Consider the following 15,714-nt stretch of genomic DNA (forward strand, 5'->3'; position numbering starts at 1 on the left):
CTAGATGAAGCAATGTTTTTTAGTTGACCAACCCCCGCCCACAACCCCACAAAAAATCACATGCTTCTACGCAATTAATAAGAAAATAAGAAATACATGTACTTGACTTTTAGTTACAGACGGTACTTGAGCCATCAGAAAAGAGTAAGGACTTCATTTCACACTCAGATCATCAGTCATATCTATTAGTGGTGGGAATCTCCTTCCTTAGATATTTTTAAGGTCAGGCTTGACAAAACCCTGGCTGGGATGATTTAGTTGGGGACTGGTCCTGCTTTGAGCAGGGGATTGGACTAGATGACCTCCTGAGGTCCCTTCCAACCCTGATATTCTATGATTCTATGACTCTATGAAATTGGCAGGCAGTTGAAAGATTGCTGGTTTTGTGGAATTACTAACATGATAGCCTGTTACTCACATCCCCAGAGAAATCATAATAAGAGACACAGACTTTACCACCTTCAGGCAGGAAATTGCTGCCTTTCTAATGCTTCCTAATTGCTTCACGTAAAATTGCTTTGATTTCTTGGCACCGAAACAGTATTTTCAACCTGAATTATTACAGAAAACTTTCCTTTCACCTACTGAGAGCCCAAATTATTCAACATTTGCACCAAAAGGTCTCTCTGAGTACAGTGGAGAATGGAGTGCCATTCGTCTCCAGGTAAATGATATTACAATGCTCATTATGGTGGGACCAATAATAACTTGACGGACCTGCCCCAGTTGACATTAAAATGCTGAGCTCATTCTTTACTTGCAGAAAGCTAATTGTTTTATGACTGTAGGTGCAGCAATCATTCTCGTTAGAACTGACTTGTCCACATCAGCCTTTACAGCAGGAAAGAAATTTCTACTTGATAGGGAATAATTCAAGAAACCTTCCACAGCTACAATGTAACCAAGATTGTTTAAATTATAGCCTTTAAAATGGAACTTGAATCTAAATACATCATCATCAATAAGCTACGGTACTTAAATTGGATAGGATAGAATTGAACTGTATTTTACAGCCACATATTTGCTTCACATTTTGCTTCTTCAGCTACTTCTAAGTGATTCTACAGCTAAACCAGCCCTAAAACTTCTTTTCCTGAATCTTTTTCTGAAATACTCTTCCTGAAACCATAAAACACAACTGTTCTGGTAAGTAATGTTTCATAATCCACAGTCCCTTCTGAGGATTATGAACCACTACAATCCAAGTCTCAGAAGTTCTTTCTCAGCATTAAATCTACATAGGGGAAGGATGTCCTGTGGTCAAGACACTGGAACGGGAATCAAGGGTTGACTACTTACATGAGTGAAGTTACACAAGAGCATAAGGGTGGGATTTGCAAATATGTTCAGTATTGGTGTAGCTCTGACTCTCCCCGCAGCCAATGGGAATTCTCTTTAATCAATCGCTTTCTGGGCTCATTTGGTAGAGAAGCTTTTTCCAAAATTGCACGACAAATTTTGTCCCTTGTGAAGTGAAACAGTCGGGGCCAGAGGCTCCGACTCCATGGGCACTCCGGGGTTGGAGCACCCACAGAAGAAAAAAAGAAGTGGGTGCTCAGCACCCACCAGCCACCCGCCGATCAGCTCTTTGGCGGCAGGTGGGAGGTGTTGGGGGGGGGGTGGAATGGAGGTGGGAAGAGGCGAAGCAAAGGCGAGGCACTGGGGAGATGGGGGGGAGCAACCCCCCAGAAAAATGAAAGTTGGTGCCTGTGGTCAGGGCTTCCTTCCTCTGCTTGACATGCAAGAGTCAGGAACATGTGCACCATCCTACAATTTGGCTCTGAGGAATATCAGCCGACGAAGTCGTTGAGGCAGTGGCCTTTCCTTAGAAAATAGCTGAAGTATCGAAATGTGAAGCAAATATGTTGATATAAAATAAGTTCCATTCTATTGTATCCAACTTAAATTGTTTCCTAGCAATTAACTGTAACTTCTGGATGGACTGGTGGTGGTTTGGTTTTGTTTTTTAAAAGCCACATCACTTTTTGTTTTTAAAGAAAAATACTCCAAGGGTTACTTCTTAAAAAGTATACGGATTTGCTCATGTAACTTGTTCGAAAAGAAATGGCCTTCCTATGTTCAGAGTCCGAGAGCTATGCTACATACTCACTAAAACCTTATAGTGATGTATAGATATAAATAATTTGTGTGTATTTGTGAACCAAGTACAAGCACACACACACACAAATGATCATGAACACCCTGCCTGTTGCCCTGCTTACACTGCCCCCTCTAGTAATAAACTAGAGAACAATTCTAGAGCAGTAATGGCATTAAGGAAATGTATTCAGAGTCGTCTAACTAAGACCTTGTCTCACTTGATATAAATGCAGGAAATCACAACCAAAGATGTGATAGGGGATCAGTGGGGGAAGAACCCTAGATTTCTTCATGTTAGGGTAAATTTTCAAAGTGTTAAGCAGGAAATGCACGGACAGAAAGCATGCCAGTCTTTGCAGGACCTGGGCAATGTTTTGGAAAACATGCCTGTACTATATTATCTAAAGCAAAAGAAAATGAAATTAAGGGCCAGGTCTTCAGCTGGCATACACTAGTGAACCTCCATTGAAGTCAATGGAGCTATGCTGATCTACCTCAGCTGAGGATCTGGACACTTATCTCTAAAGAAAATGAAATCTGAACAAGAGAATTATCACCGAGTAATCCCAATTCTGATTTAAAGCCTGGACAAAGTTAAAGAAATTCCTTTATGGCAAGATTGTCCTTCATTGAGCCATGGTCTTGGCACAATAAAATGAGAGCACTAAAGAAGTCACCATTATAAAGTCAGACTCCCTCACTCCTATGTTTGGACCCCTTTGGATGCTCATTGTGGTGCCCAGTGATTTAACAGTGAAACTTCCATTCATGGTCGAACAAGTCTCCTGACCAGACCCCACAATCTGTGCATGTTGAGTTTCAACTGAATCATGTTTTTATACATGTGTTATAGGCTCTCGGAAATGGGGATTTGTTAAGGAAATGCTGACTTTGAAGTTCCTGTAGGCGCTGTCTTTAAAGAGAGTGTTAAAATGGGATTGCCTCATTTTTAAAATATATTCCCTCTGATTAGCAGGATTTAGAATTCCCTCTAATCTTGTTTCCTTTGAATTAGTGCTTAAATGACATTAATTGAATACAGTTCAGGAACCCAAATCGGGGAGCAGAGATGGTGTGGAAGTTGAGAGAGAGGGAGAGAGAGAGGAAAAAAAAAAGTCATGGAAAAACAATGGTAAGGTTTGATAAAACAGAAATTATCCTTTGTAAGCATATGGAGCCCAAGTTGCAAAGTTTGGCTCCAAATCTGTATCGAGAGCAAAATGTCCCCTGAGTTGAGAAGATGTTTCAGTTTTGACCCTCAGCTCTAATGGAAATTGCCCCAGATTCTTCTTCCAATAGCTGAGAGTTGAGAACAACAGCTCTTGAGCTATTGCTAAGGAGGTGGAAAGGTAAAAACCAACAAAACCAAACATTAACTAACTTTCTGAATGCTAACACATAGAAATCTTATTCTGACATGTACTGACTTATTTTCTAGACTGTGTCATAAGATGACCCATTAGCTTGTTATGTATATATATGAAAAAAAAATCAACCCCATCGCTTCACAATAAACATTGGCATCTTTCTGATCTTTTCTCCTCTTCATCTCACTTCCTTGACCCTTTACCAGTCTTGTAAGCACTTGATGAAAGACATACATGGTTCATGGCAGGAACTGAAACTTTAAGTTTTGCTTTCAAGCTTCAGAATATTCCCCAAAGATCTCATATCCCTCTCCAGGAAATCCCTTTAAAAACAATCTCTAGTGGGTAATAAAGGAGTCAAACCATCACACATCCGATCTCAAATTTCTGCTAGTAGTTAATGACTGGATCAAATATCTGAGAGGAGGGTAACTTTTATCATCTCTAGATAAATGCGAAGAAGACTGGATATTTCCAGTTTAGAGCCACCTTAATAAAAATATCAATTAGACTGCATTTTAACAGTCTGCTTTTCATTCCCTCTTCAGCTGTTTCCCGCCTCCCCAACTACTGCTAATATGTTCTTTCATGACAATTAGTGCACTATCACTAGAGTTGAGGTTGTCTCAAACACTTAAGTTACAAACTATAGGCCTGGTCTACGCTACAGAGTTAGGCTGACACAAGGCAGTTTACACTGACCTCAGTATGTTAGTGTAGACACTAAAAATTTTATTCCTGCCGACGTAACTGCTTGGCTATGCCAAGTTAACTCCACCTCCACGAGAGGCACAGGGTTTAGGTCAATGTAGTTAGGGCGATGCAGTGTCAGTGTAGACACTGCATTACTTTAGGGTTGCCAATTATCTAATCACACAAACCCAAACACCCTTGCCCTGCTCCCTTCCCTGAGGCCCCTACCCTTCAAATGGCAGCTCACAGCAGACTTGGATGGGATCTGCTCAGAATCTTGGTGCTACCCAACCAGACCACTGGGAAAAGGAGATGATGATGAAGGCTGGTATATTCTAAACAGATAATACAAGTGCAAATGCAACAGAGCAGGGGATTCATCCAGACCTGGGAATTTCCATTTCTCCCAGGAGGCACTGTACACCAATGCAGAGAGTATGTATATGAAGACCCTAAATCAATTTGTGACCGGATACTAGACAAAGCAACTTCAGAGAGAAATGCCACAAGAAGGTAATGTTGGATGTGGGTGTTATTAGAATTTTTATATTTCTGCCTAGTAATAGCAAACGTAATATTACAACTCCAAAAGTACAACAAATCTAATGCGTGGCGTATAATGGATGGAAGTAATTTAGCATGAGTGCTCTTTAATGTCTCTCTTGTGAGAGAAAGATCTCTATTGTGAAAAATCCAAGTTAATGATCTGGAGGGTTGTTTTAAAAATCAGATCTTTTCAAATCCAGATGGAGGAGCAGGGTTATTGCAGCTGAGCTGGAAGGAGGATATTGATATTTTGAACTATGTGGACATTATTAAAATCCAGAATCTGCTTTAAAATGATTTTTGATGTCATCTTGCCTAAAGGGACATTGTCAGTTTGATTCACATTTGTGTCTGAAAATTGTGTGCCTACTATTAGTACAAATAGCACCTAAGGGACTGGAAGGGAAAGAAGCTAGTGGGGGAAATCATTATATTTTTAATTTGTTTTCATAATATATTTGACAACATTTAACATGGAATTTTCAAAAGCACTGAGCATTGGCCAAGTGTGAAAATCATACCATTGTTGTATACTCATGTTCACATTTCCCCCAGCATAGCTGGATAGGCCTAGATCCTGCAATCAGATTTGCGAAGGTAGACCCTTGTGCTAGCATGAAGCCTCACTGACTTTCAATTTCAGGATTAAGACCTTAGCCAGCTGCTTTCTTCCTTGTTTATAAGGTTTTTTTCAACATCAACAGGAAAGCAGAAAAAACCCTTACATTTGTTTTTAAAGACTTTTTTAAAATTCTAGGACATGCTATTACAGGCAAATAGCGTTCTGTTGACATCGAAATACTTCATGAAACAGTGTTTATTTAGCAAAATTTCATTTCAGGAAATCAATGAAAGTGCTGACAATGTAGAAAGGACCCATTTCAACTTTTTGGAATGAAATGTTTGGCTTTTTAATTTTGAAATGACATATCCGCTTGAATTTTTTAAAATTTTGTATTATAGAATATAAACCAAAAAAGTTGAAATTAAGAGGTTTCAATTTTGTCAAAAATGAAACAGTTCGATCAATCCCAAATTAAATTATTTTTGGAATTGCCCTTCACATAGAATTTTGAAATTTTCAGGCTTTGTTCTGATTTGAAGCAAAGCCAAACTCTGAAATCCTTCAGAAGAACCGGAGCGATCATCCTTTGGCCAGTTCTAATTATTAACTGAATTAAAACCTTCTTGGATTTTTTTTTAAAACTTCCCTCAGTGCTCAGAAAGCAGAGGTGCAGATTCTTGGGGCTGATGAGCAAGAGATAAAATCCTGGAATGGAGGGCAGAACAGTGTCATATTTTTAAAAGAAGACTGGAAGGTCCGGGTTGTATTTCTAACTTAGCCACAGACCTCCTGTGTGCCCTTGGGCAAGTCACTTATATCCACATTTTCAAAAGTGGCTACTATTTTTGGAGGCTGCAAAATTGTGGGTGCCCAGATTTAGTCAGCTCTGGTCTGATTTTCTAAGGTGCTGAGCCTCACGGTTCCTATTTAATTCAACAGGAGCTGTGGTTGCTCGGTACCCATAGGCGCTGGAACTAGGGGAGCTGGGGGTGCTGCCGCAACCCCTGACTTGAAGTGGTTTCCATCACATGCAGGATTTACAGCTTGGTTCAATGGCTCTCAGCACCCCTACTGTACAAATTGTTCCAGCACCTTTGAACTTCAGGCACTAAACCCAACATTCTACAAAAGTGGCCACAGATCTGGGATACCTCAGTAGTTGGATGTCTAACTTGAGACACCTTGGGGCTGATTCAAAGAGCCACTGAGCACTTGAATGTCGCCGTAGAAGAATGTATTTACATGGGAAATGTATTAGGATTTGGAGACTCGGAGTGACACTACTATTTCAAGAAAAGGCAGAAGAGCTGCCAGCAACCTAGAGTCAACTTCCTCCTTTCCCATTACAATACTGGGCAAAACACTTCAGGGAATTCAAAGAGACATTTCACCTTCTATGTGGAAGAAACAAAGACCAAGAGTAGATTGTCAACACGCTTTACAGACCCACAAAACTTGTGGGTTATACGCAATGGCTAGCCACACCACCTATTACTAAGGCTGCCCAAAGTTTTCCATAAGTCCCTGTCTTCAGTTGTTTATAACTTTACCAAGCTTTAAGTGTTTTGGCTGAAGTTTGCCATGCTGTGTCTGCCTCCAGTTGCATGTTTTGAGAAAATCTCAGCCAAAAACAGTTCAGCCATTTCCAAGGTGGTGGCTAGGGAAAAATACTTTGTTTTGCCAGGTAAAAAAGTTCTAATGCCCCCATGTTTTGGATCAGGAGCTTGGGGGCAAGGGGTGGCCTTTGAGTCAGGCTGTGCTTTTTGCCATCCCCATGAAAATCCACCAGCATTTGGCCAAGTTATGAGCCTTTGGGGGAAAAAAAATCACATATCTCACATATTTGGTAAGGACTTCTAAGGTTTTAGCAGCTAAATTCCCCTTAGAGTCTAGCTGCACTGGGCATGCTCCAGCCTGGGACTGAGCAGGACTTTTCCCTGCAATTTCAACTCAAGACTACTCTGGGACATGCATGCTAGGTCCTTGCACCAGAACTGAGATCCTCTCCCTCCTGTGCTCTTAAGTGTCTGCCCCTTGCCCCACATTGGGCCAGCTCAAATGCAGAGGGAACAAGAGCCAGACCTGAGGAACAGTGGAGAGTAGAAGCTGGGACTGAAGGCTGGTGGGAAAGGGAAATTGGGATTGGGAGTTGTGGGGAGACTGGCATGGGAAATGGGGGGAGGGACTGACTGGGAGCCAGCCGATGCGGCAGAGACTTGGATGGGATGAGGAGCCATAAGGGACACAAGACTCTGTGCCACAGAGTTCCTGTGGGATACAGGGCAGGTCACTGAAATGGATCTTTTTCCTAGGTGGTCTCACTCTCAGTGGGTGTCCACCTTCAGACCCTGGGGTCTGATTTTCAGAAGTGCCTAGCACTGACAGCTGTAAATGAACCCAGTAGGAGCTGTCCCTGAATCCAGAAAGTGCTATGTCATGCTAAGTACTCGTGGGGAAAAAAATAAATCAGGTTTTAGGCAAATTGAGCATGCAAAATTAGTGGACACTGCTGACTTTAATCTCTCCGTAATTCAGCTCTCCATCCGTCAAATGGGGCTAACATCCCCTCATCTCACAGGTGTTCTGTGGATACGTTTATGGGTGTTTCTGAAGCACTCAAATATTATAGCAAGGAGCACCATAGAAAAGCGATTATGGAAATTAGTCATCCTGTCCTCAGAACAGGGTTTGGACAGTGCACAGTAAATAAGGCCTGGGGTCACACATTGAACATGGAGGAAAAAACAAAATATGTTGCAGTAACTGGTGCACCAGCTGCAGGGAGTTTGGCAGATGATTGCTAAGGTGACTTGGCCCTTCAGCTAAGCCCCAACTTCTGTCACCAAGCCATTGCCTGGTGAGCCACGATAATCTGACCACTGCAGGGGGGACAGGGGGAGGAAGGATGCTAGAGAGATTGTAGGAATATTTATAAAAGGTGTGCCTCAGTATTCAGTTTATCATTATCTATACCCATAGTTATTGTCCCATTTCCCCAGGCGTTCCCTTACCTCTCAGGCAAGCCCACAGTTTCCTGGGGAGGCAGACCCAAGCTGGTGCCCAACTTTCCCCAAACTCAGTACCTCCCCCGATAGGCATTTACTTCTCATTCTGCCACTTTCTGGAACTGCTTCTCCCTCCAACCCCAGCACTCCTTCAGCATACAGACTCTGGGGTTTGGGTGTGGATGCCCACCCCCACTCCCTGAAATGGGGCAGGTCTGGCTTATATAGACCCCAGACCTCTCCCACTCCCAGCAGGCTCTGAGAGGAGTGGTTAATAGGAGTCAGCTGCTTGGGTTTTTTTGTTTTTTTTCTCCTCTCCTCTCCATATAACATTTCACACTGTCAGATGCTCATTGCTCAGTTAATGTCCATTCTGTGTGCTGAATGAGGCAAGGGTCCTTTGGGAGGAAAAGTAGAATGTGATCATGTAATTAAAGACTGTATTATAATGCATATGCACATGGGGGCCAAATTAAAGTTACGCATGCAGCCTAAATTCTGGCATTTCCTAACTTTTGAGAGCTTGACGCTGGAACCTTAATAGGGCTCTTTTAACATGGCTTGTGTGTTTAATATATAAATATGTCACCTATGGGAACATGAACAACAATGCTTCCTAAAGACATGGGGAAAATACATTAACAGAGATATACACATTAAGGAATGCTCATCAACATGGCTTTATGAGTAAGCTTCTCCTGTATTTGCCATTATAAGAGGAAAACTTTTTTTAAGACGTGGTGTCAATACAATAGTTTTTGTACCTAATATTTTACAATGGACTATTGCTGCAGTAAACAGTGAAAATATATCTATATGTGAGCAATACTGGAGAGGTGGAAATCTAAGAAGCTTTTTAATTAATCTGTAATGAGATTGCCACAAGATTATTGTGACAAGTGTGGATCAAATCAGGTGGATAACTGGCTTTAGTCTTCCTACTTATATTTTTTTAGGGTCTCAGTGACGTTGCCTTCCAAGAATGTCTCTCTTTAATAACACATTTATTAGTGACAGTTCAGCTCTTGTCAGCAGTAATTGGGAAAAGGAAGCATCCTGCTCTAACACTTGATACGACAGAGTTTCTGAAATAGTGGGAATAACAGCAGTAGACACAGCAATTTAAAACTCACAAGTGACACACAAAATTAAAGGTCACTAAATATAAAGTTTACACTTATAAATAGCTTATAGAGGGTTAAAATGATTAGAGGTTAAAAGCATGTTATAGTCATAAATAGCATATGTTATAGATTATAACACTTCCTACGGATAGGCTCGTAACAGATGGTTCCAAGTTACAGCTACAGACAATATTGTTGGATTCTAACAATTGATTGACCATTTATCAAGACATCCATTACTCCGTTATTAACCATTGAGAAACTGCTTCTAAATGTACTCTTACTGTAAAGTAAAATCCAACTAACAAATACGTAGCTATCTGGCTTCCTTTTATTGCATGTTCAGATACGGCATTCACCAGGTTAAGAAAAAAAGTGGTTTTATAGCTAATTATTAAACAAGATGTTGCCTGGGTTAAATGTTTCCAGAGAAAGCGATCGTTGATAATAGCAAGAAATACAGAAAACACACACAGCAATCTCTCCTTGGAAAAAGAAGAAAGAAAACTAACTCAAGACTGTAGCCAATGACTGTATCCAAAACCTGGACCTTTCAGACCCTGAAATACAACACAGGAACGTAAGTTTGACAAGAGTAACTTCAAAACCTTTCACAGTGGAAAATTCACACATACATACGTTGCATGAACACTTTTTATATTTTTAAATTTTCACTCTCATGTAGGTCCAAAAAAATAAAATAAAATATTATTAAAATATAATTCACTTCTTCCTCCCCTCATCTCCAGAACAACATTAAAAAGAAGGAGGGGAAAGGTGTCTTTGCATTGAAATCCTTTAGTTTAGTTCTTGTCACTTTTCATCACCTTCTTTCTCCTCAAGTAAGGTTTTGAAACTTGCTATCACTTTAGCGGTTTTCCTCTCACCTTTTTAAGGACAATAGGCGCCTTTCTGATATTGGGTGTTCTTTGCTGGACAAAGGACATTCAGCACCTAAGTGAAGAGCAGCTGGTTATCACTGAACCTAGGCAACATGGAAGTGATGTGAGTGGGAAGAGGAAGACCTTCGGAAGAATTTGCCTAATCAGCAACATCTCCTTCTATCAAGGTCATCTGCCCTTGGATTGTTAAATCAATCCGCACCCTGGGTTTTTTGCTTAGATTTCCCATTGCTATCAGAAGTCTAGATAGCCACAGCAGCCAAAACTGCCCACTTCCAGCTGGAAAACCACATCCCATCCTCTTGGGCACAGTCAGTCATGCAGATCCATGCACATGTGACCTCCAGGATTGTTTCCAGACAGGAGTGCCAATGAAATCACATATTCTAAAAAAAAGCTCCGGTCTGTCTGCTTAACAACACAGGTCACCAGTAAACACATCACCCCAGTGCTCTACTCTCTGCATTGGCTCCTGTGGAGTAGAGTGCAGCCTAAGGCCTAGTCCTGATTTTTGACAGGATTGGCCCTATATCTCCCTCCCCAACCATGGCCTCTCATGTTAGCTACACTCCATGGGCTAAGTGAAATGGTCATCTCTCCAGCATGCTCTCCATGAGTGCATGAGACAGGGCCTTCACAGAAGTGAGACCTAAACTACTAGAAGAAGTCTGGTTACTACTCTCACTGGGTTCAGACCCAAATGCAAGACTCATGTCTGACCTAGCTTTTCCCACAAGCACTATAGAGGTCTTTTTAAAAAAAAAATACATAGGAGGTATTAGATACTGATGGTGCTAGTGTAAACTGCCCAGATAGACAACCAGACAATATCAGGAGTTAAGCTAAGGGAGTGAGGTCAGGAAGCTGCTGAAAAGGACAGAAGGGATCCCCTTCCTCTCTTTGGGTTAGATAAGCAGCCCTCTCCCTCCTTATTGGCTGGTGTAGTTAGAGCTCCTCCTCTTTTTTCATTCTATTTTAACTGCTGGACAATGCCCCCACCCCCCTCCTTTGGAACTTCTCCAGCACCACATCCTTGCTTCTTTCACTATTTCCTTTGTTTGCATCGCTCCACAGGGTGGAAGTTCCAGGCCTTTCTGCAGTAGCTCCCAGCTTCACAAAGAGCAGCTGACTTGGTGCACACCTCATCCCCCTTTGCTTAAGCAGCAAGAGAAAATGCAATTCAATTCAACCTCTTCTACTAGTCAACGTAAGGCTGGTTTTGAATGCTCCCTAGAAGGTTACATAATATTCCCTGCTCTCCCTGCATTTTGGAATGGGTTTTGCAGACATGTCAACTCTCACAAATTGCTTGAGAGAGTCGCGATTTCTGAGTAAACTTAAGCCTTGCTCACGATAGAACTCAAATGTCAGGTAATTCCCCAGCCGCGGCACAGTCTTAAAATGTACTTCCTGTCAAATCTCACCCTAAATAAAGGAATGTGATTTCTCCACCAGACAGTTACTTCCAAAGTACTTTGAAAGACAATGAAAATTCATCTACATGTCAGATAAACAAAGCTATTGAGCTAACAAGGGGGGTGGAGGGGAGAGAAGAGACAGCATGGCTACATCCCAGTAGAAAAGAGAAACTTCATCTGAGATATAAAGAAGGGAGGGAGGGTCTGGTAAACCTCAAAAAAGCAATTGAATAAACTGGAAAAAAATCCTGACATTTGAGAGTTCTAAAAGTGAGGCTTAATTTTACTCAGAAATTCTGTCAGCTCCCCCGGCTGTGGCCAGGTCTCCAGCTGTCAGCCCGTGGCAACTGCTCCCCTGCTAGCCTGAGAAGTGGGAGAGGGGACCCCACTGCAGCCCCCTCAGGAGGGTTGCAACCCTCCAGGATTGGCCTGGAGTCTCCCAGAATCAGCCTTGATCTCCCAGTGACTATTGAAAGCAATCCTGGAGATTTTAATAGGATATTTGCAGAAAATGACTTACGTCACGTTGGGGGGAAAAAAATCTCCGGGTATAGCTTCAGTCAGAGTTGGCAACCCTACCCCTCAGGCCTGGCAAGGGGGAAGAACCCTAAGGAGCAGAGGTGAGGCTGGGGGCTGCAGTGAGAAGGGTGATGGCCGATTGGGTAGGGGGGCTGTATTGATGGTGGGTTCTGAGCAGATGGGGTGTGGGAACTGAGGGCGGTGGGGTTCAATGGGGTAGGGGGCTGAACTGGTGGGGGTTGGGGGACTGAACTGAGCAGGGTCTGAATTGAAGGGGGTTGGGTGAAGAGAGAACTGATACGGGTCTGGGGGACAGGGGGACTGGGCCGGATACAGGCAGATGTGGGGGTGAGAGCTCCTGCAGCGGGGGCCAAAATCACCTTATCTAGTTCAGGTGGGAGAGCGGGTGTCACTAATTGTCACATGCACACACCCTGGGATGGGTTAGGGGGAGACTGATCTAAAAATCAAGAGATTGACCTAAAAGCACAATATAATTTTTTTTTAAATGTCATGGTTTTGTGGGGGGGTCCAGCTCATGACTTTTGATCTCTTGAAGCATCCGAGAGTGCTAAAGGAGTTGGCGGATGTGATTGCAGAGCCATTGGCCATTATCTCTGAAAACTCATGGCGATTGGGGGAGGTCCCGGATGACTGGAAAAAGGCTAATGTAGTGCCCATCTTTAAAAAAGGGAAGAAGGAGGATCCTGGGAACTACAGGCCAGTCAGCCTCGCCTCAGTCCCTGGAAAAATCATGGAGCAGATCCTCAAGGAATCAATTCTGAAGCACTTAGAGGAGAGGAAAGTGATCAGGAACAGTCAGCATGGATTCACCAAGGGAAGGTCATGCCTGACTAATCTAATCGCCTACTATGATGAGATTACTGGTTCTGTGGATGAAGGGAAAGCAGTGGATGTATTGTTTCTTGACTTTAGCAAAGCTTTTGACACCGTCTCCCACAGTGTTCTTGCCAGCAAGTGAAAGTAGTATGGGCTGGATAAATGGACTGTAACGTGGATAGAAAGCTGGCTAGATTGTCGGGATCAATGGGTAGTGATAAATGGCTCCATGTCTAGCTGGCAGCCGGTATCAAGTGGAGTGCCCCAAGGGTCGGTCCTGGGGCTGGTTTTGTTCAATATCTTCATTAATGATCTGGAGGATGGTGTGGATTGCACCCTCAGCAAGTTTGCAGATGACACTAAACTGGGAGGAGAGGTAGATATGCTGGAGGGTTAGGATAGGATACAGAGGATCCTAGACAAATTAGAGGATTGGGCCAAAAGAAATCTGATGAGGTTCAACAAGGACAAGTGCAGAGTCCTGCACTTAGGACGGAAGAATCCCATGCACCGCTACAGACTAGGGACTGAATGGCTAGGCAGCAAATTTGCAGAAAAGGACCTAGGGGTTACAGTGGACGAGAAGCTGGATATGAGTCAGCAGTGTGCCCTTGATGCCAAGAAGGCCAATGGCATTTTGGGATGCATAAGTAGGGGCATTGCCAGCAGATCGAGGGACGTGATCATTCCCCTCTATTCGACATTGGTGAGGCCTCATCTGGAGTACTGTGTCCAGTTTTGGGCCCCACACTACAAGAAGGCTGTGAAAAAATTGGAAAGAGTCCAGTGGAGGGCAACAAAAATGATTAGGGGACTGGAACACTTCTGAGGAGAGCCTGAGGGAACTGGGATTGTTTAGTCTGCAGAAGAGAAGAATGAGGGGGGATTTGCTAGCTGCTTTCAACTACCTGAAAGGGGGTTCCAAAGAGGATGGAGCTAGACTGTTCTCAGTGGTTGCAGATTACAGAACGAGGAGTAATGGTCTCAAGTTGCAGTGGGGGAGGTTTAGGTTGGATATTAGGAAAAACTTTTTCACTAGGAGGGTGGTGAAGCACTGGAATGCGTTACCTAGGGAGGTGGTGCAGTCTCCTTCCTTTGAGGTTTTTAAGGTCAGGCTTGACAAAGTCCTGGCTGGGATAATTTAGTTGGGGTTGGTCCTGCTTTGAGCAGGGGTTGGACTAGATGACCTCCTTAAGTCCCTTCCAACCCTGATATTCTATGATTCTATGAAGTTGGCAATACTGGTTTTGTGACTAACTAGGGGACAGGAAACATATTAGAGCCATTTGTTCCAGCCAATTTTGACTTTGCTTTGGTGATCTCTGTGTAATCTCATTTAGTAATGCAAACACACTATGCCTTCTTGCACTGGCCCATCACGACAATTATCACAATTCAGAAGCTTTTACAGCACTGATCTTTGTAAATGATTATGGAAAAAAAACGACCTAAAACCTCTTGTATTAGGAATTTTTATTTGGATTTACTTTCATGTATTGTTTTTCCAAACACAAGTTTTCTTGTTGGTGATGCCACAAAACCAGATTGAGTGACCAGTTCATTACTGTTGATTATATCTCATTATTTGATCTAGGTTTCAATTAAACACATCACTGATAAGAAAAATAACCCCACGAAAGCAAGAGATGCATCCAAGCAACACTACATTCTGTACTGTGTCCAACTAGTCTAACACCCAGAAACAAAGGGGGGATTTTTATTACTGTTAACACAATAAAGGAAGGCAAAGTGACCAATTATGGTAATATAATTTAGCAAAATAATGCAGGATTATTAGACTTTCCAGAAAGACTCCAGTTCACTGTTCCTACCCCACATTCATCTGGGCTATTTTCCCTTTTCCTTTGGGCAAGTATTGCTATGATAGATTTAAAAAAAAAAAATCACACTTTTCCTTCTGTAAATGAAGCCCTTGTTTGCAACTGCCCTAGGTGCTCATAATTTTATTGGTTCTATACTAAGAAGCTGGGTTTACTCTGAATTCCTGCCTTGTGGCTATCTGGTTTACAAAAGTAAATACATTTCCTGAGCCAGCTAGGCCTCACGGTGCCCAGAATCCCATGTGGAATAAGACAGCCTATAGGAGGAAGCTTTGAAACTCTAGTTTAAAAAAAAATACAAAAAACAGAAAACACGCTTCTGAGGGCAGCAAAACACAAATGTGCTTTTGTGTCATATTTACTGTACATGCTGGACCCAATGCATAAAAGCTGCATTGAACATTTGCTGAGGGGGACGGTCTCCCCCTTAATATGTGTAGGATGCAATGGAAAGTAGATGTGGTTACTATTTACTAAATCCCTCCATACAGGTGGCTACATAAAGACTAAACACTCAAGGGCAAAGGGAGAAGCAGCCAAGAAAGTAACTTTCCTGGCTCAGATGCACTTATTAAAAAAAAATAAAAATAAAAATAACATTGCTTGACAGCCCAGCCCCCACCTTCCACACCCCCACTTTCCTGTGTGTTTCAGTCAACTGCTGATCATTAAAAGTCACTGCAGTGTTTAGCATAGCAACCATGGCCAGATACTCTACAGATGTGTCCTCTGACACACAGCTTGTTCTTCTGAAGAGTTTACTTTCTTAAGCAAACACACAGTCATTCTTTAAA

The sequence above is a fragment of the Lepidochelys kempii genome, chromosome 6, assembly GCF_965140265.1.
Source record: "Lepidochelys kempii isolate rLepKem1 chromosome 6, rLepKem1.hap2, whole genome shotgun sequence".
NCBI classification, from domain to species: Eukaryota; Metazoa; Chordata; order Testudines; family Cheloniidae; genus Lepidochelys; species Lepidochelys kempii.